This window comes from Triturus cristatus, chromosome 11 (genome assembly GCF_964204655.1).
Source record: "Triturus cristatus chromosome 11, aTriCri1.1, whole genome shotgun sequence".
NCBI lineage: Eukaryota > Metazoa > Chordata > Amphibia > Caudata > Salamandridae > Triturus > Triturus cristatus.
Genome location: NC_140594.1, coordinates 369,140,198 through 369,161,526, shown reverse-complemented (window position 1 = coordinate 369,161,526; position 21,329 = coordinate 369,140,198). Strand labels below are relative to the sequence as shown.

At 48.1% G+C, this 21,329-nt stretch overlaps 1 protein-coding gene across 9 annotated transcripts in view; it reads left to right on the top strand.

The window, feature by feature from the left end:
• The window catches only part of GPAT2 (glycerol-3-phosphate acyltransferase 2, mitochondrial), a 1,263,238-nt gene that overhangs the window by 1,137,740 nt on the left and 104,169 nt on the right, over positions 1–21,329 (top strand). The window lies entirely within an intron of this gene.

The window sequence follows — 21,329 nt, the reverse complement described above, 5'->3', positions numbered from 1 at the left end:
TCATCCCAGGCTAGGATGCTCCTTGTATACTTTTCCGGTAATAGACTTTAATTCTCCAACATTGGATCTTTTATCTATTCACATGCTTGAATCATCCTCCAGCGTCAGGTTAGTAATCCCTGGTACATTAAAATAGCAGTATACAATGCAAAATAGACACCATAGAGAATATAGTGTTAAAAAGGCCATGGGGCTAAAACATCATTATTTATTTAGTAGGACATCCGCCTCATTTGAAAGAACCCAAACTTCAGCCAATGGGGTGGGGGCTTAAACTCTCCTACTCCCCCTAGAGGCCACCATAGCTTAGATTTCTACTTCATGTCGTGTGATGGAGTACCCTGGTAGAGCTCCGCTCTAACCTTTCAGTGAATCTTAAATTTATTACTTTCTTAATCTGCCCTGGATTTGAACCAGCCCTTTCATCAGCACTAAAGTACTGTGAATTGTTATTAGTGGACATTATATAAAATTCTGCGCCCAGGAGATCTATTTACTTGACCACCAACTGTGCCCAAATGCACCATGACTGACAAAGACAAGAAATATCTTTTCAAGGGTTGTACATCCTGTGACCATAAAAGGGTTTATGACCCTCATTTTAGGTGTTTTTATTGCCTTCATCCAAATCAGAAGCCTGTAAGAGCTATACCAATTTTAGATTTTATCAAGTCGGAAGGTATCAGTTTATGAAGACACCGGCTAAGGTTCCGGTGGTGATACCTCGCCTGGAGGGAGAAAAAATACCAGGTTTCACAGTCCACTCCAGGTAATCTCACCAGGCATACTAAGCCAGATTCAGTTATCTCCTCAGTGGTTCAACTCCAGCCCTCTAGAAAGAAATAGTAGACATATTGGCAATTCAGGCAAAAGATTCTCATCTATGGAAGCAACCGCCATCAGCTCAGCTTACACTTGGTCAATATTAGGGCATTATGATCACCAGATATGGCATGATATTGCTCCTTTGCCTGAATGCATCCCAAAGGATAAGAGGGAGAAAACAAGAGCTATCCTTAAGAAAGGAGAACTAACTTCTTTTGTTATTGATGCAGCAATGGATGTCCCCAGGACAGGTTTTCGCCAACCTGCAGGAGGAACGGTGTTAACAAGGCAAGGTTGGCAGTCCACAGCCTTCCGTTCTGAGGTGCACTCGAAGCTTTTAGACATGCCCTTCAATAGCCTTATTCTTTTCGGCAAACATGTGGCCGAGGATCTGAAAACAGATACTGCCAACACTTTGGGTTTCCTGTAGTATTGTAGATTTGGATCTTCTAATTTTCATGCTTCTTGAAGATCGCAAAGTTTTATGGGAGGATTCAACCAGTATGACAGTCAACGATCATATTATTCCCAAAGACCATCTGGATATGATCAAGGATACTCCTATAACCGTAGCCTAAGGCAGCCATCTAGGAGGCCATCAGGAAAAAAGAGAAGTGCTTCCCAATCACGCAACAATGACACCCAGCAAAGAGATCGTCTCTCTGCTCTTGCCCCCTTTCTCATCTTCTACATTGCACGTGGGGGGGGGGGGGATTTCCCTGTTTGCTGCCACTTGGGGGGGGGGGCTATAACATCAGAAAAATGGGTGAGGCAAATTATTTCAGGCTATATATTGGAGTTCATTCAGAGACCCCCTGTGAACCCACCCAAGAAACAGCATCATCTGCATCTGAAGGAGCTTCAACAGGAAATTCGCTTACTCCTTCTCAAAGGAGCTATAGAGATTGTCTCCAAATCACAAAGGAATCGGGTGTTTTATTCCATGTTTTTCCTGATCAAGAAGATGGGTCAGTGGAGATCAATTCTGCAAATCAGGCAAGTTTCTGAAAAAACAATCTTTCTGGATGGTTACCCTAAAGGAAGTCCTCCTTATGATACAGAGAGGAAAGTTAATGACCTTCCTGGATCTTCAGGATGCATATTTCCACATTCCCATTCATCAAAGACACAGGATATATCTATGATTCCTGATAGCGGGGCAGCATTATCAATTCAAGGTGCTTCCTTTGGGGCTCAAATAAGCCCCTTAAATTTTTGCCAAATACCTTGGTCCAGTTGCTGCCTTCCTCAGACAAGAAGGTCAACAGGTGTTTCCATACCTCTACGCCTGGCTCGTGAAGACACCATCAAAGAAGCAAGAAGACCAGTCCTAGTGCATCACTTGACAAGCAACTGCGAAAAGCTTTTTCATCATAGGAAAGGGCAAAGAAGTTGCAAATTCTGGTGAGGAATATTTCTAGAAAACAGTTGCTTAACAGTGAGGCAATACAAGCCCCTACTGGGATTAATGGTGTCATGCAAAGGCCTTGTTCCCTTTTGCAAACTCCGCACTAGGCCTGTTAAGCAAGAGCTCGACTCACAATGGAAGTAAGTTAAAAGATCTTGGGAAGATGGCATTCAAGTCAGAAGAAGTCTGAAACCGGCATTGCTGTGGTGGATGCTTCCGACAAATTTGAAAGCAGGACTGTCTTTCCTACCTGTGTCCAACAGGAGGATACTTACAACAGATGGGTCATGGGGACCTTACCTACTGGAATTTTCAACCATAGGCCTGTGCTTGGATATGGAAAGACACTTCACATCATTGTGTTGAAACGCTGCACCAATTATCTGGTCCTGCAAGAATTATTTTCCGGGGGCGTGGCTTCGCGCTGAAGCAAGATGGCAACGTGAGAGAGCAGCTCCGTCCCTAACAGCCTAAAACCACATCATCTGCTAAATGTATCCGACCCCCACCTATGGGGACAGGCCCCATAAGTGCTTCAGTTACTGCCTGGCCGGTCGCTGTAGCCCCGCTGGTCTTTGTGGCGGGTCGGAAGCCTGATCATCTCGGCGGCCTACCTGCGGTGCTGATCCCGGGCCTGTGGTGACTCGGCTTCCCGCGAGTCCTGCGGGCACGGGCGGCCGTGAAGACAGCAAGACACTGGGGATTTTGGCCTAGTCCCGGGGGAGCAGAGCCGGAGGTCTTGCGGAGGCGGCGCCCTCCCCCACATCATTCCGGAGAGGGGCAGAGGTATCCCCCACGCAGCTCCTTCACTCCACTTGCTTCACGAGGCCTTTTGCAGCCTTATTGAGACGCCCACCGGGTGCCCACCGGAGCGGTAAAGGCTGTGGGACTTCCGCGGGCGGCATAAAGTCTGAACTCACTGGGTGGTTGTGACCAGCCTCGGGGGTGATTCGGCGGACAGCTGCATCACCGTGAGTTCCTCACCCCCCCCCGGCCCACCCAGGTGAGCCTGACACCTTGTGTTCCAAACTGAAGATTGCGACCGCCCTCCTGATATTGGGGCTGTCCATAGAGACGTACTGTGACCGGACAGAGGAGGGCCCCTGTGGTGCTGCGCTGAGGGGCACACAATCAAACACGTTGCCCCATTGGAAGAGGAGTGAGTTGGGATCCTCTTCTGAAGTGTTTCCACCGGTGGCCTTGACGCCGCGGCCCCCCCTACCCACCACGGTCCCCATTCCACCCCCGTTTGTTTATTAATCACCTACATGGGACTCAGAGCCAATTGGGGGTGTGGTGGAGTGGGGTGTCCCACCTGAAGACCAGAGACGTGACCAGTGCGACCCACGCACGGATTGTGAGGGGCGGAGCGGTGGGCGCGCAGTCATCATGAGTGGAAGGGGAACCAAGCAGTCGCAGCAAACCAGACTGGATAAATACACCTTTTCCAAGGTCGCTAGTTCTGGAGCTCCCTCCCGAGATGAGTCGACGGGAGACGCGGTGGAGGGCCCTCCCAGCCTTTCCTTGAAGGATGCCATGGAGGCGATAGCTGGGATCCGCACATCGATGGAACAAAAAACAGACGCAATAGCAGTGGAGATGACTCTCATCAGGGCCGACTTTGCGAAAATTAGGGAGAAGGTCCAGCAGCTCCAGGTGACCACAACCAGCCTGGTCGAGGACGTCTCGCAGATCCAAACTGAACTCCAAAACCTGCAATCTTTCCGAAAATACGCGGAGAACAAGCTGGACGACTACGAGGGGCGCTCCAGGCGCAACAACGTCCGCATCATCGGAGTGCCGGAGAAAGCGGAGGGGCAGTTGTCGGACCTTTTTGTTGAAGGACTTAATACTAAAGCATCTATGCTCTAAGGGACTGCCCAAGTTCTTCGTGGTGGAGCGGGCGCACAGGGTCCCCAGGGGACGTCCGAAGCCAGGGCCCCCCCCAGACCCCTTTTGGCCAGGCTGCTCAACATTCGTGCCCTAGACACAATTTTGCAATGTGCCAGAGCAGCTCCCCCCCTCAAATATGAAAATGCAGTCATTTCATGTTTTCCGTACTTCACCCAAGCTGTTCAGAAACAAAGAAGGTCCTTCCTTGCCGTTAAGAAGAAACTCAGAGATAAAGGCCTCAAGTACGCCATGCTCTTTCTGGCCAAGTTGCGAGTTGAGGCAGATGGCAAACCATGGTTCTTCAACCGTTCCGAGGACATGGAGGACTGGCTGGATGGCTGGCGAGATGCGACTGAACACAACGCCCACTGACCCTACTCTTGCGGGTGACTCCTGACGTTCCTTTGGACCTGTCTGGGTAACCTCATTCATATGTTTTGTTCTAGGTCCAAAGCGGCTCTGTTCCGATACCCTGGGGTGGCCCTTACAGATGGGGGGGTACATTGACTGGCCTACTCCTTACTGGTCTTGTCTCGCTCGGGGAGACACGGGACGCTGTCCCCCACGGGGGCTCACATTGTTTGACCTTGCCTAGAGTGGTTGGTTGGGAGATGGAGCACTTTCCTCTTTCCCCACATTTAGTCACGCTCGCACTTAACACTACCTATGGATACGCAGTGGGATAGAAGTTTCACCCTGATGAGTTGGAACGTCAATGGGCTTGGTGACGGGGTTAAACGCACCTTAGTCCTCCAGTATCTTAAACGCCACTCCCCAGATGTTGTTTTTCTTCAAGAGACACATCTTGTGGGTAACTCATGTAGGGCCTTAAACAGATGGGGTACAAGCTGATAGCTCACTCTGGTTTCACTTCCGGATTAAGGGGGTGGGAATCCTTATTAAAAACGCGCTTCCCTTCCACATATAAGTAACGCACACCAATGAATGGGGCAGGTATGTCACGGTGACGGGCCAGTGGGACGGTGGTACACACAGCTTATATCGGTATATGTGCCACCGGGCCTGCAGACGCCAACCTTCGCTGACCTAGGGACCCATTTGCTTTCCCTTCCCGAGGGTCTCCTGTTGGTGGGAGGTGATTTTAATGCTGTTGGCTCGGGCTCACTGGATCGCTACACCCGCGCGACATTGGCCCTGCGCATAGTTGGCTTTCAGACTTACTAGAATACTTTGGCCTATCTGATGCCTGGCGAACGTTCCACCCTAGCGACACCCAGTACACATTCTTTTCAGGATCTCATCATAGCTTCTCTCGTATCGATTATCTCATAACTCCCGAGGTCCAAACCTCGCACATCCGTGAGATCCGACACCTCGCTCGGGGAATCTCGGATCACTCCCCAATATGGACCCGGTTGGTCCTGGGGGACACAAGAGTGGGCGTGATTGCACCCATAAGCCCCTGGTCTCTCCGCTACCCGTCAGTCCGTAAGGCCCTCCTGTCCGCAATTGACCTCTATTTTCAAGAGAACCGGGGCTCAGTCGACTCCCCCTTACTCTGTGGGAGGCATTTAAGTCTGTGATCAGGGGTCAATCCCTTTCCCTGATTGCTGGAGTCAAAAAAGAAAAGCAGAAAGACCTCGAAGATATTGAGAAAGAAATTCTCTCCCTTGAGAACATCGCGTCCGGTGAGCTGGACTCAGAAACAACGCACCTCCTGCAGCTCGTGAGGGATGAATATAAGAGCATTGCGACTGACAGGGCCAAGAGTTGGGGGAGTGAGAGAGATGGGAGGATATATGAGTGGGGTGACAAGGCTGGGAAGCTCCTTGCCTGGCTAGACAGGAAGGAACGAGCCAACAAGATGGTCCCTGAACTGACTGATGAACAGGGTGGGGTCTACACTGACCCTGGTGACATAGGCCGTGAGTTTACTGCATACTATGACAAAGTTTACCAATCTACTTCCCCTTTCCTTGAAGAGGATTCTTTGGGCCTTCTTCGTGATATCCGTTTGCCCACTCTCTCTGAGGGAGACACTAAATTCCTTGATAGCGGCATAACCAATGACGAAATAGCCCAAGCCATTCGAAGTCTACGACCGGGGAAGGCACTTGGACCCAATGGCCTGCCCATCGAGCTGTATAATCTGCGTCCCGATAGCCTCGCCCCGTTTCTCCAATCCATTTTTGAGGAAAGCAGACGTGTGGGTGTTCTTCCTCCGGATCAGAGGCTGGCATCCCTTGTCATCATCCCCAAGGAAGGAAAACCCAAAAATAAATGCACCTCCTACAGACCAATCTCCCTCTTGAATGCAGAACCCAAGAATCTTGCCAAACTCCTCGCCACACGGCTTTCTCGGGTGATAACAACTTTGGTTCACCCGGATCAGTCGGGCTTCATGCCCCACCGCAACACGGCCCTCAATCTGCGCAGGGTCCTCCGAGTGTTGGGAAAAGTAGACACTGCTGATGAGCCTGCAGTGATAGTGTTGCTAGACGCCTCCATGGCCTTTGATAGCATGGAGTGGTCATACCTACTAGCAGTTCTTGTCAAAATGGGGTTTGGACCGCACTTCATGTCATGGATTAGACTTCTTAATTCGGCACCTACGGCTCAGGTGATAGTTAATAAAAAGCGATCAGACCCTTTTCAGCCGCACCGCGGGACCAGACAGGGGTGACCCCTGTCCCGCCCTGCTTTTTGCCCTCGCCCTGGAGCCGTTGGCGGCCTGGATCCGCGCGGACCCGAAGATTCGTGGAATGCGGTGGTCAGCCGGCTGGGAGGACCGAATGACGCTCTATGCGGACGACGTTCTCCTCTTTTTAACCTCCCCAAAAAATCTCTAATATGTGTGCTGGATATCTTCACAATATTTGGCAAGTACTTGGGCTATACAATCAACTGGAGCAAGTCGCTCATATATGTATTGGGTGGCGAACACCCCCCTTCCCGAAGGATTGCCCAATGCAGACAGTGAGGGATGGCTTCCGTTATCTAGGGGTCTTTATTACCGCTGACCCTAAACTCAGGTATGAATGTAACCTGGTCCCTCCCCTGCAGCGCCTTAGGAGGGATGTGTCCTGTTGGAAGGCCTTAGCGCTCTCGCTGTTGGGAAGAGCGGCACTGTTTAAAATGATGTCACTACCCCGGCTACTATACGCTCTACAAAATTATCCAGATCAAGTCCCAGCCAGATATTTCAGGGAAATGGAGGAGAGGGGTTGCAAAGAGAACTGTTGTGGGAAGGGAGGCCCAGGATAGCGCTTAACAAATTGGTCCTTAACTGGTACGATGGAGGCATTAGTCTCCCCGACATTCGTAGGTATTATTGGGCGTCCCACCTAGCGCCTATTAATCAATGTACGCATCGCTAACCAGATGACCCAGCTTTTATGATGGACAGGTGGCTAGTGCCCGGGGGAATTTTATCAGAGCCTTATATTTCAACCCCGAGGACTCTCCCTCACGGGCCCCACCAAACACTCCGTTGCTATTTGGCATTCTGTCAATAAGAGCCTAGGTTGGGACCGGAAACTCACACTGGCTACGCCTCTGTTGGGTAGCCTCAGGTCCACGAAGGGCTTTGATAAGTGGGATTTGATCGGCATATCCCGCCTGGGCAATCTCTGCATTAAGGGCGCTGTGGTCCCCTTTGCCAAGCTTCAACAACAGTATGAATTCTCCACCACGGAATTATTCCGATACACGCAGATTAGACACGCCATCACCACTGCCCTACAGAAAAGCACAACCCCCCCCCCCCAGAATCATCGCCACTGGAGGATCGTTTGCTGGATGGCTATCTCCCCCAAAAAGCGATCTCCCTCACATACAAGAAATTGATTAACAATACCCCCGATCCTCTAGGGCACCTGCGAGAGTGTTGGGAGAGAGATGGTTTAGAATTTGATGACGAGGAGTGGCGGGAAGCGGTTGCCTCACCCAGGGAGGTCGCCATCCCGGCACATCTGCGATTGGTCCTGCTCAAGATACTCCACCGAACATATGTCACTGGGCCACAGCTAGTTCATATGGGATGGGGTGACTGGGGCAATTGCAGGCGCCGTTGTGGGCACACGGTTGCCTTCATCCACATAATTTGGGAATGCGACCAGATACAACAGTATTGGCGAGAGATACATGAGGTAATGGAGGAGGTGCTGCATAAGACCATTCGTCTTAAGCGATGTCTCTTAAACATGTGGGGTCCTACTGATTTAACAACTATGGAAAGGACCTGGGCTACATTGGGGACTATGGTGGCCAAACAAGATATAGCCCGACAGTGGGGAGCGGCGGCTCCGCCTACCTTGGCCTCCTGGGAGAGAAGTCTGGACTGGTGCATGATCAGAGAAAAGACGGTATATATGACACAAGGATGCCCCAGAAAGAGGTCCGCAGTGTGGTCTGGGTGGAACACATATAGGGGAGGGATCTGTGTGGCCCGATACATTCCTCAGAGGAGGAACCGCTATTCCCTTGACCCAGCTCAAGGGATAAACTGTCATCATTTCTGTAGTGTATATTATTTTGCTATTGTCACCTCTGTGTTATCACACTATGACCGTACTTTGCCGATTGTCTTTTATGCTGTGTCGATTTGTTTTTCTTTTGTATAAAGCAATAAAAAGATATTTTTAAAAAAGCGTTATTTTCCCATGCTAATAGGTCAGCCAGCCTTCGTCAGAATGAATAACACATTGTACATGTTATATTTAGCCAAGTAAGGAGACACACGATTCACAGCAGATCTGGAATTTGGCCATTCCTCACAAAGTCGACATCTCTGTGCAACACTTGCCAGTTTGCCAGAATGATCAGGCAAATGCACTCAGTCAGCAAATGCCGGATTATCACGAGTGGAAACTAGTACAGACAGGTAAATTACATTTTTGATCAAGGGGCTCACCCCGTAATCGATCAGTTTGCCACTCCGAACAACACGGAAATGCCTGTGCTTCACAAGGAGGTTTTGGTATCCAGGGATGATGGGCAATGCTCTTTCGATCAGTTCATCCAGGATATTTGCACACTTCTTTCCTACTTTTCCCCTGGTCCCCAGGGGGCTGAGGAAGATAGACCTTCTTTCCAGACATCACAGAGAGAGTCTCTATCACGATCCCAAGTCACTGAACTTGGCAGCATGGTACCCGACCACCTAGGGTTTGGCCATTTGGATCTGTCATAAGAATGTAGAAATATTTTGGCATAGGCTTCATCACCAACAACCACAAAAACCTACAACCCCAAGTGGAAGCGTTTCAGTGTATGGTGCAGAAATAATGGTCATCATCCACTGAGTATAAAATCCTTCCATATTTGTTGAAACTAGCGAATAGGGGGCTTAAATACTCTTCAGTCAGGCAAACTCAGACTGTGTTTGAGGGCTTTCGATCTGTCATAAGAATAGATTTATCCAATAAGTATTGGTCTAAAGTAGAGTTTAGTTTTAAATCATGGAATATTATTGATTAAGACCAAGGCGTGTTTCACGACTACATGTCGCACCATCAGGTCAATGTGATTAATCCTATATACAGATGCTGTTAGTGGGTACACAGCACAAATGGTTAATATATATATCAAAATTCAACAGTGCTAAGAAAAAATAAAGATGTTTGTTCATCAGGCAGAGTGAACTGATAAAAAATTGATTATTCACCATGCAAAGCGAACAAAAGAAAACAGATACACGGAATAGTGGAAAATGAAAAATCACATAAATGAAATTGATCGCTTATTTTAAGACAAATCAGAAGGAAACAAAAATTTGAAATGATTATTAAACATATTTTTTTTTAAAACTAAATCCCTTTCTACAGTCGTAGTCCGGGAGAAACAACCACACAAAAATGTTGTTACAAAGAAAAACTTTTTTTAAGGATGAGTCATAAAGAATAGACACGCGAGAGTCCTTACTGTGTATCAGCTGTAATTATGCTCTTTGCCATTCTGCACTGCATTGTATAATCTTCTTGCTGCAAACTTTAAAATTCAATAAACAGATTTCTAAATAAATAAAGAATAGACAAGCGAGCAACCTGATGTTCCAGTGTAAGTGAATAATTAGAAAGGGTGACATTACAAAAATCAAAGATGCTACAGTTTGACTCTGTAGCAAAGTAGGATTTGCTTTCATGGTTACCCCCTTTTTTTGCTAGTGTTATTCTGTTTGCTGACTAGTCTGACTGGAATCCTGCTAATCAGGACCCCAGTCACTGTGCTCTGTCCCTAAAATTGACTATGGTAAGTCCTTTGATACCTTCTCAATTGGCTACTGGTGTACCCTTTTTAAGTCCCTAGTATATGGTACTAAGGTGTACCAGGTGTCTCCCATGGGCTGCAGCATGTATTATGCCACCCATGGGAGACCACTCGTACTGTGACTACAGGCCTGCCATTGCAGCCTGTGTGAGCTGGTTTTAGCACCACTCACAACAGATATAAGTTTCCTTATATCTGACGTCACTGCAGTTAAAACCTATAAGTTACCCCTAAGGCAGGCCTTTCAATCCTGAAGGCAGGGTGCTAGGTTATAAGTGTGAAGGTGCCCTGCATGAGCAGGACACCCCCTACAAACCCAGAGTGGATTCTCCAGGCTTTGTAAGTGCGGTCAGCCATTTAATACATAAAATGGACATCAAGTCAATTCTGAGATGTCTAACTATCTATTGGCTGCACCAAACCAGTTATATTTGGTAACAAACATGTTGGAATCCTACCCTAACACCGATTCCAGTGTTGGATGTAGGATCCCATGTATTGCGGGCTCCCCTAGGGAGCCCCCCTGTATTCCCGGTACCAGCCTATAGGGTTTAACAGCAAGCAAGTGCTGCTGCCGACCGCAAACACAATTCTACCCTCCTGCTGTTGAGCTGAGCTCGTGCAGGGAAAAGTAGAACAATAGGTTTTCTGTCACAGGGAGGTGTAACCACCTCCCTGACAGGACTTAGTGTATTAGGCTGGGGGTGCTTGCCAGCACCACCAGACTGCTTTGAAGGGCACATATGGTTCCCTGCTTGCATACTCCAGTTGGAACCGTTCAGGGATCTGTTGGCTCCCCTTCTGGCGTGAAACTGGACAAAGGACATGGGAGTATCCTCCTCTCTGTCCAGCTCCTCCACTTGGAGAGATCCCTGAATCGTCCCACCCCTTTCCCTAGGGTACTTAAGGGCTTATCTGTAGGTGACTCTTCAGATTCCTCATGGGAGAACATTCAGATCCTAAACCACTTCAACTGTCTGGGCACCTTGGACTTTGTTTGACTTTGCCTGGAACTGAGACTACATCAAGGAAGACTGCTGCTCCTGGTTTCGTCGTCCTGCCAGTCTTCTGCATTGTCTGTGCATGTGTTTCATCCAGGTTCTTCTCCAGGCCTGTGGGCATCAAGGACACCCAAAGTAATCTCCCTTCGAGTGATAGTCACTCCCCTGCATCTGCAGGCACCGCAGTGAAGCTGACTGGTCTGCTGCTCCTGAGGTTCCATGGACTCCGAAAGGCTCTGCAACTCCCTCAAGGCCTGCACTGTCTTCTCAGCAAGTTTGAGATCGGAATCCCTCGTCGGAACCGCTGGAACAGAACCCCTGTGCACCGTGTCGACTTGACGTTGCTAAGGCTTGCTGAGTCTGTCCTCCAGAGATCTTCGGGCTACAAGAAGCTCCAGCCTCCAGTATCTCTTTATGCCAAGATCTTTGTCCTCACCACATCCGCTGCACTGTGGGCCTGCATCTTTGGTGAGCTGCTGGAGGTCCTCTTGCGACACCTGTGCCTTCGACCTATGGGTCCTCTAGAAGGTCTTCTTTGGCTTCAGTGGGCTAGCCAGCTTTCTCGGGGCCTGCTCTGACTCTCCTGCATTTGGTGAGTCCCCTGGACCTTGCTGGTCCCGATTCTGCATCTTCTTCGTTTTATGCTGATGCCAAGGCTTGTTGGTGCTCTCGCTGGACACAAACCCCTGGTTCTTGACTTACGACGTGGGACAGCTCGGGAATGGCTCCTGGTCTTCCACAGCGTCGCCTGGTCCTCAAAGCTGCATCAACAAGTCACTGTCAACTCTTCTGCATCTTCCGTCATGGGTGGTCATTGGTGTTACATGCCTCCTGGTCACTCCTGAGTGCAAAGACTCTGTCCCCTCGGCTTGCAGGTACTCCTCTTCAAGAATCCATCCTTGGATTCCACCGGACTCTTTCACCTTCTTCGCCAGCGTCATCTTCACTGAAGTCCGCCATTGTGGTCTACGGCAGTTTTTGCACTTATGCACCCGGTTTCTCTGGTGTAGTTATCGTGGTTTCTTGGGTATCCACGGCTTGTGTGACTCTTCAACCTTCCATCTTCCACTGGGTTTCTTCAGGCACCTTGAGGTTTCGTACCCGGTCCTGGTTTCGATTGAGAGGAACGTCTGATCACCGCTCCAGTGGCTCCAAGTTTTCATCCTCCCATTTGAAGTCCTTGAAGCTCTCCGGTAAGAAGCACCACAAAAAACACAAGAAGTAGAAGCGACTGAGGAGTCTCGATGTTCATGGACTTGTTCAGTGAAGTGTGTGCCTGGGTCGGCTCCATGCTTCCTCCCCATTCTGGGATTGAGAGCGACCCCCCGCCTAGTTGAAGTAATTTAATGACGCCATATTTGGACGGCCTGACCCTGCGGGCATGCCTTTGAGCCCCGCAGGCTCACCATAAAGAGTTCCATCGGGTTCCACGTCTGCAGCTCCAGAACCCATTGCTCCTCATGGATCAGTTTCTGGATCTGGACCAGCGGCGGTCGTAGCTGATCGACGTTCCTCCAGCCTCGCATCCAACGTCGAGACTCCTTGCGCCGCCGGCGCCCACCGCCCACGTCAGCCCCATTCTCATCCCCAAGGACAAAGAGCCGGCCAGTCGTCCACCGGCGGTGGGAGAGCCTTCGGACTCTGTTGCCTCCTCTGCCTTATTTGGAGGGGCTAGGATTGGAGGAAGATTGGGAGGGGATTCAGGACCCCTTATAAGTCCTGCTTTATTTTGAAGAAATGGACTGGTATGAGGAACTGGGTGATGGCAGTGGCTTGGATACCTCTCCAGAGTCTGGCATGCTTTCTCCTCCTAACCTGGCTATGAGGGAGGGAGCTTCCTTTGTTGTAGTGGTACATAGGGTCGTGGAGGTCTTGGACCTACAGCTTTCGACTCTGGCAATGAAGGCCAATGTCTGACGGATCTCATCGGCTGATGGAGGATCACCTTGCTTTACTTCGAGAGGAAGTCACGACTCTTGGCCAAGGGGGCCATAGAGAGGGTTCCGGTACTAGAAATAGGCTGTAGTTGCTATTCCCGCTACTTTCTGGTCCCCAGAAAAGACAGAGGCCTTTGTCCTATCCTCGACCTCAGAACCCTCAACTACTTCCTCAGAAAAGAGAAGGTCAAGATGCTCACTCTTGCTCAGGCTCTGTCTGCTCTGGACCCTGGAGACTGGATGGTGGCATTGGACTTGCAGGACGCTTATTTTCATATTCCCGTCCTGCCTGCTCATCTCTGCTACCTGCAGTTTACGGTGGGCAACAAGTACTTTGTTTACCGTGCTCCCCTTTGGCCTCACCAGTTCCCCTCTGGTGTTCACCAAGGTGATAGCAGTGGTGGCAGCTCCTCTGTGGAGTTCAAGTCTTCCCCTATTTTGATGACTGGCTGTTGAAGGTTGGCTCGTCCATGCAGTCATCTCCCAGCTCCAGACTAGCATGAGCCTCATGCATTTGCTGAGGTTCACTATCAACGTGCCGAACTCACACCGGACTCCTTCCCAGACGCTTCCTTTCATAACAGCTGTTCTGAACATGATGCAGTTTCGGGCCTATCCTCCCAAACGGCGAGTCCAGGATATTCAAGCTATGATACTGAAGAGAACGAGCAATATAAGCAGTTTTGCTCGTTGGATTTTCCAAGGCAGCTCTCGCTCTGCTACGATTTTTGTCTCGAGTGGAGCTCAGTCCTCCTATATGCCTTTCCGCCCATACCACTCCTATGCAGAGTGCTCAATAAGATTAGGAGTGACCGGGTCCAAGTCATGCTTATGGCTCCAGACTGGGCTTGCAGAGTTTCGTATGTAGATGAGCATCGATCCTCTGATCGAGCTGCCTCTTTGGTAGGATCTTCTGTTGCACAGGGGAGGGTCCTCCTCCTGAACCTTTCAACCCTCTGCCTCCTTGCTTGGAGATTGAGCGGCGACAGTTGATAGCATTTGTCCTTCCACCCGAAGTATGCAAAGTTATTCAGGCAGGCAGGCGTTCCTCTACTAAGTCGATTTATGCCTGCCGATGGCACAAATTTTGTGAATATTGCACAGAACGGTGTATTGACCCCGTGTCTGCCTCCCTATCTGACATCCTCCTTTTCATCATAACTTGCCCATCAGGGCTGTGCTCTGGGCACACTAAAGTGTTATCTTTCGGCAATTTCTGCCTTTCTACGGTTGCCAGACCAACCGTTCTATTTAAATCTCCTATTGTACATAGATTTCTGAAGGGGCTTACACTTTTGTTTCCCCCTGACCTTTTATCATTCCCCATTGGGATCTTAACTTGGTTCTCACTTACCTAATGTGTGCACCTTTTGAGCCACTGCAAATCACATAACAGTGTGCTGCAGACATGCGGTTTCACAAATGCTACAACAACACGCACTGCCTCTTGCGGGTGGAGATGTTACCTTTGTGGTTGAGGCCCACAAACCATTGAGGACAGAGGTATTCTATTCATGGGTTACATTCCCAGCAGTAGATCCACAAACAAGACATTTTCATGCTTACACTGTAGCTGAAGTTTCTAACAAGTACACAGCTTATGAAATGCCCGGTTTCAACTGGTGCAGTACTTCATCTTGCATAGGGCATACTTGACGCCAGTTAAATTATTTCAGTACTTTGGGGGCCCCACACCGCAATGCCCCCGTTGTGGGGAGGAGGGGGCTGACTTCAAACACATGTTCTGGTCCTGTGGAGCAGTAAGTCGCTACTGGGAGGAGGTCATCGATTGCTTGTCCCAAGTGACAGGGCGCAAACTGGGGGTGGAAATGGGAGTTTGTCTGTTGTTATGGTTTCCCCACACGCCGCGCACGAAAATCACGAGCAAGTTTTGCGACCTAGGGCAGGTTGTGGCTAAAAGAGAAATCACCCTGCACTGGAAATCAGGAGCTGGTCCCAGCTTTACGAGATGGAGAGCGGCCTTCACCAAATGGGCGGATAGTGAGGGCACACTTCGGCTGCAGCTAGCGCTGCGGGGAAACGATGAAAAGGCGCTGGCCATGGCACATGCATGGGAAGCACTAGTGGTTGAATTCCGAGGGTGGGGAGCAGAGGTGGAGGAGGGCACTGAAGCACAGGAGCAGCCTGTAGAAGCGTAATCGTAGAGAGGTACTCGATAGACCACGCGGGAGGGCGGGAGGGCTTTCCTTCTCCTTACTGCTCTGAGCCCGACTATGGGGGTGGGGAGTGGCCTGCAGCCACTAACACGGCTACTTCAAAAGAGAGACTTTTCCTGGTACCTGGTGTTATGGCACACTGACATGTGGGTGGGGGGAGGGTGTAATTGCATATGGGAGTGCTGGGGGACAGTGACTTACTAGCTGGAAGTGGTTAGACTGTATTATGCACTGGTTCCTACATGCTGGATATGACCAGGGGTGTGATGATGTTTGATGATGGCAATTGTAATCGGGTAAAGCAATAAAAATTGTTTTTGCAAAAAAAAAAAAGTACACAGCTTATGAAGCACTGGAAATATTAACATACTAAGAACACAAGGTGCCCTTCCACATACCAGAAACAATGTTAGACTAGGTCCCCTTAGCAATGAGGGAGCTACATGGCAAGTCTTACCCAATTACTCACCCTACCCAGATATAGCAAATCTGACAGCACCAGACCTATGTATACTATACACAGATCTGGTTAGATCATAAATATGTTTGACCCAATTTGTCATGAGAACAATGACAATCCTGCAAGGGCTGCTCAAGCTGCACAACTACAATTAGCTATGCCTGGAATTATTCCAGTCACTATCAGTGCAGTCATGGGTAAGTTTACCGGCAGATGGGAGGAGATTCCATTTTGGATTGCGCAAAAAACAAATGGGCTTGAAGCAGTGTTTCCAGATACAGGACCCCAAGAAAAACACAGAGGTCTCACAATATGCTTGCCAATGAGGATGGCTCCTCCAGGGGAAGACTGCGCCACTTGGAGTACAGTCTTTGCTGCAGTATCTACCAGAACTCATAGTACACCCTCATTAGCAGTTTGCCAGAGGTGCTTAAACATATCCAAAATGAGTAGACAGCCCCTGCCCTGGATCTGGGGATGAAACTGATGGGTAACTTTGCTGCAGTATCCGCCATAATGTTAAGTAACAATAAAGGGGAAGCAGCAGTGCTGACTATATGCCAACAACTCACAAATTCAGCCCTGGAGAGTGAATTACCAAACATTATTGAGGAAACCTATGAAACAATAGGTAGAGATAATTTGGGAGCCAGACCTAGCAAACCACAAATTAAGGGTAATTCTGAGAAGGGTAACTCGAAGCAGGCAATAGACTATTCAACTAAGAAGAAGTGGGATAATAAGGAAAATGAAGAAGAAACTAAAGCACAGTGTGGATCTCCTCAACAAGAGTCCACTGAAACATTGCACAGCTATGGGGCTCCCCGAGGCCACCCACGGTTGATGTATGGAAGGAGAATATGGACTGGTGTATGTTTAGGGAAAAGACGGTGTATGTGGCGAGAGGTAAGCCAGGGAAATGGAGTAGGGTATGGGGTCCGTGGAATTTATATCGAGGCCGTATCTGCGCCCCGCCTTTGCCATTAGAGGTCGATATTGCTTTGACCCCCTAGCTACGCATTCTGCGGGAGTGTGTGATGTGTGTTCCATGCTTTGTTTTCCCATTGCCCCCCTTCACCGCTTCTGGACCAGAATCGTTTTGGACACTGTATGTTGTTCCCCGTCCTGGGAAGAGCACGCTGCTATCTCGGACTCTCATTGCCTTGAGTGTGTTTTATGTTTAATAAAAAATGAAACCGTTGTCTTAAACCGCTCCTGGCCTATGGCCATGGTCTGTTATAGGTGCTTACGGACTGCCGGGTACTTTGCCGCTGGTTCATCTGAATGTATGGCATTACACTGCGGGCCCTCGGGCTCTATAGCGGCCGGCCCTGGTGGTTGTAGGCCCTTGTATGTCTTTTATTGTGTGCTAACGGTTTCTAATAAAATAAAAATTCCAAAAAAAGAGTCCACTGAAAAACCCCACAATCTGGGTAGCCGTGATAATATTAAATGCCTTATGGGTATCAGGATACAGATACGCGTTCCTCACATTCCTTTCAGGGTTCATCCGAAAAACACTTGTAGAGAGATGAACGACTAGAGGGCAGATATAAGGAGTATGTAAATCCAAAGGACTCTCAACGCTCTTCTGACTATATAATAAAACAGAAAAAAAAACGAAACAGTCCAAGCCTTAATTCAAAAAGAAGAATGTAACTGGCATTAAAGTCAAGCATGCCAATGAGATTGAAGACACTGCTTCTGAGCAGGGAGTGGACTCTGGCCATGCTTGATAGCGCAGCAGAAGTCACAATAGTTCACCAGAATCTTATGGAGTGGCTGGTTGAAGAAGCAATGAGTGATTATATCCATTTGGAGTGTTCCACATCAATGATATGAATTGCAACTCCAAATGGAGGGAGATATACAACATACCATGAATGCTCTCTTTTGGGCTATGACATTCTCTTGGCCGAAAAGGATTGACCACCAGAGTTTGTTATGGATTGCCCCAGAGGAGAAACAATAATTTTACCTGCCTTCTCTGACCTGGTCCCAGATGCAGTTAAACATTCATATGCCAAGGAGTGGGCCCTAGCTCAAACTCTAGCGTTATACCGCAACCATGTGGGGTGGGATGACAGTTCTCCTTATCACATCATACTTTTGAGGTCAGCCCCACAACCATAATACTCTTTGAAAAAACAAGTTAGAGAAATACACAACTTGAATACTAAGGTGTAATAGAAAGTTACACCTCCCCTATAAATAGTCCTTTGTTTCCCATGATGAAACCGGACCATTCATATTGTTTAGTGTTCGATTACAGACATTTGAACACCGTTACACGCACATTCACTGTACAAAATGCATACAACTTAGCACTAATGAACAGACCCTCCAGCATTTCGCGATTTCGCGATTCACTAAAAAATCGCGAAATCGCCTGACTAGCGCAATTGCCGCGATAATACCAATTTTGGCCGCGATATTTACAAAAAAGTGTCTACCGGGAGACAGAAAAACAAACAAGGTCCTATTATTGGCTGTGCGCGCCCACGTCATTACGTCTCTCCGTCCAGCCCTCCAAAATCTGCTTCCTCCTGGCCAAGCTGTGAAGAGGCGGCCAAAAAGAAACGTTTCTGCACAGCTTTGATCAGTCGTTTTTTCTCAGAACAAGTCTGCGGAGTACATTTAATTGAGGGCTGTTTAATAATGCCCAATCGTCTCTCCAGTTAAGGGAAACCAATCGATGTGAGGGTATCCTGGTGCAGCTGCATGTGCTTCAGAGGATTTGCACAAGTCAGCGGGAAATGCATGCGATGTAAATAAGCCCCCTATATCACAGGACACTTAGTGGTCCTCTGACAAGCTGCTGGGAATGGGCAGCGTTTCCTACTACCAGAGAGCAGAGGTATGTGGAGGGTCTGCAGAAGCACACCAGGTGCGAGCCACACGAGGTCAGGGTTGTGAGGGGAGAAGCATTGTACAAGGAGAATGTCACTTTGAGACCTAGAGTCAGATGCTGGTATGCGGAGGAGCATCATGGGAGGACATGAAAAAGACAGTCTTAACTTAAGAGGGTAAAGCTGTAAACTGCCGAAAACCTTCACTGCCTTACCTAGTATACTATTCGTAAGAGGCTGCTGACGCACTCTCCTCTCTCGCACTGTAGGCTCCAGTACATCTACCCATGGCTGACTGACAGGAGCAAGGACCTGCTGTGCCCTGAATCGCAAGTTCAAGGACTTGCAGAGAATGTACCTTGAATGTCCACACATCACACACATGCAGGGCTTTAAGTGGACCTGGTCTGGCCGGTGATCAGCACAGGTAGTTCTGAAAAGCAGGTGCCGAGACGGGTCCCTATCGGGCTCTGCATTTTTACCTTTAGGGTAAAAAAAAAACCTGTAGCTGTCACTGCTTTAGATGTAAGTTTAAAGAAACAAATTTTTCAGTTTTATACAGCGCAACCTTGGAGCGCTTTACATGAGCTCCACCACACAAGGACATATTCTTGTTTTGAATCAAACATAGGATGCTGAGTCGACATGAAGCTCCAGCGGCAGCTCTAGCCTTACGCCGCAACCTCACGAACAAGAAATGAAACATTTTCAAACTGATATACAACTAAGTCATAGTTGTTATTTATTTATCTTATGCAATTTACAATCATTGACAAAGCCAATAGTCCTTGCTTGTTGTAGGTGTAATGTTACTTGTTGTGTTATATATCTGGATGAATGGACAGAAGCAGCAAAATACCATTCGGGGCAGCACACTATACTAAGTGCAGATTTTTAGCTAAAGTGTTTTAAGGCACGTCCTTAATTACATCGGTCACACCCCTGTGAGAGACACCCCCAGTTTTTTCATCCTAGTTAAAGCCCTACATACACCCCTCTGCTGTTTCTTAATTGCGGACTTCATTCCAAACCTAAGTCACGTGCAGATAGAGACAGGCAGATTGACATAGAAGAACACACACTCTGGCCCTCAGGCAAACACTCCTCTTGGCCCACATGTGTAGCACATTCTGGACGGGTTTAGGAGGCAGCAGTGCCCCGGCAGAGGTGCATACATAGAAAAAGGACCCCCTCTCACGTGGGGCAGATTGGACACCTTAAACATGCCTATTTAACAGTGGAATGCTCTGCTAAATCAGTTGACATTGATTTATGGCTGAAAAGTAATTATTACGAGTAAAATAAAGTGCCGCAATAAAGCCGCTAAATTTCCATTTTTGTGCCGCTAAATTTCCATTTTTGTGCCGCTAAATTTGTAAATCTATGCCACAATATCCTGGGGGGTCTGAATGAACACTTTAATGCGAAAGAAATACAATACCACATTGGACATCTTGAATTGATTTTTCTACCAAAATATATTGCCTGAAAGTAGGTACTTGACCACATTTAGTGCCCTAGGTTCTCAAAAGTAGTTCTATCGATTGTCCCAAGGGTATAAGAATGGCCCCAGGCAGTTTTCAGCCAGGGTAATAGAACTTTTACAAGATTTTGATGACAAGGCATTGTCCTGTGGTGATGACATATACTTGATGGATATTGAACTTTGAACTCACTTGACTAGCTAGAGTAGATTGCATAGTTTTGAGGTTTGCTCACATGGGCTGCATATTTAAATTCAAGAAATCAAAAATTGCCTATCTCATTATCCTGTTCCTGGGATACGAGTTATGAAGTGAAGGCAGAGCCTTGCAACACATTTCTTACAGAAGTGTGAGCTGCTACAACCACCTAACACATTGAAAAAACTCCAATCAATATTGGGTTTCCTAAATTTTGGCAGAACAAACATTCCAGATTACGCAGAGCAGGTACACCCATTCTAAGACTTGATTCGTTTATACTTTTCAAGTACACATTGGACAACTGACCACACACAAATCATACATCCTTTACAAGCTGACATGTTAGCTTCAAAACATTTACACACATTTGTTTACACCACAAACCTGGTGATCCGTATAATTGTGGGTGCATCAGGATACACTTACGTCACATTCAATGAAGGAGACACTGTACCAATTGCATATCAATCACATTCATATACAAATGCAGAAATGCGTTTTGCATTGACAGAAAAGATTCTGACGGCAGTACAGACTGTTGTAGTGCGAGAAAAACATTGGCTCAGGGGAAACGATGTATACAATGGGCCAACTCTCTTACAGCAACAGATATAGATTACATATTTGACTCTACACTACAAATGCAGGCATATCTGCAATACGAACACAAATATACATGGGCTAATGAAGCGATGCCTCTAGATCAGTATGATTACACCATCTATACTGACTGTTCTGCTCAGCTTTCCATAGGGACGAAGCACCAATACTCTGCAGTGTACACCACTGTGAAGGGTAGGATGCATGATGGACAATTCCATCCTCAAAAGACTTACACCCTGTCACTCGGTAATTGCACTGCGCAG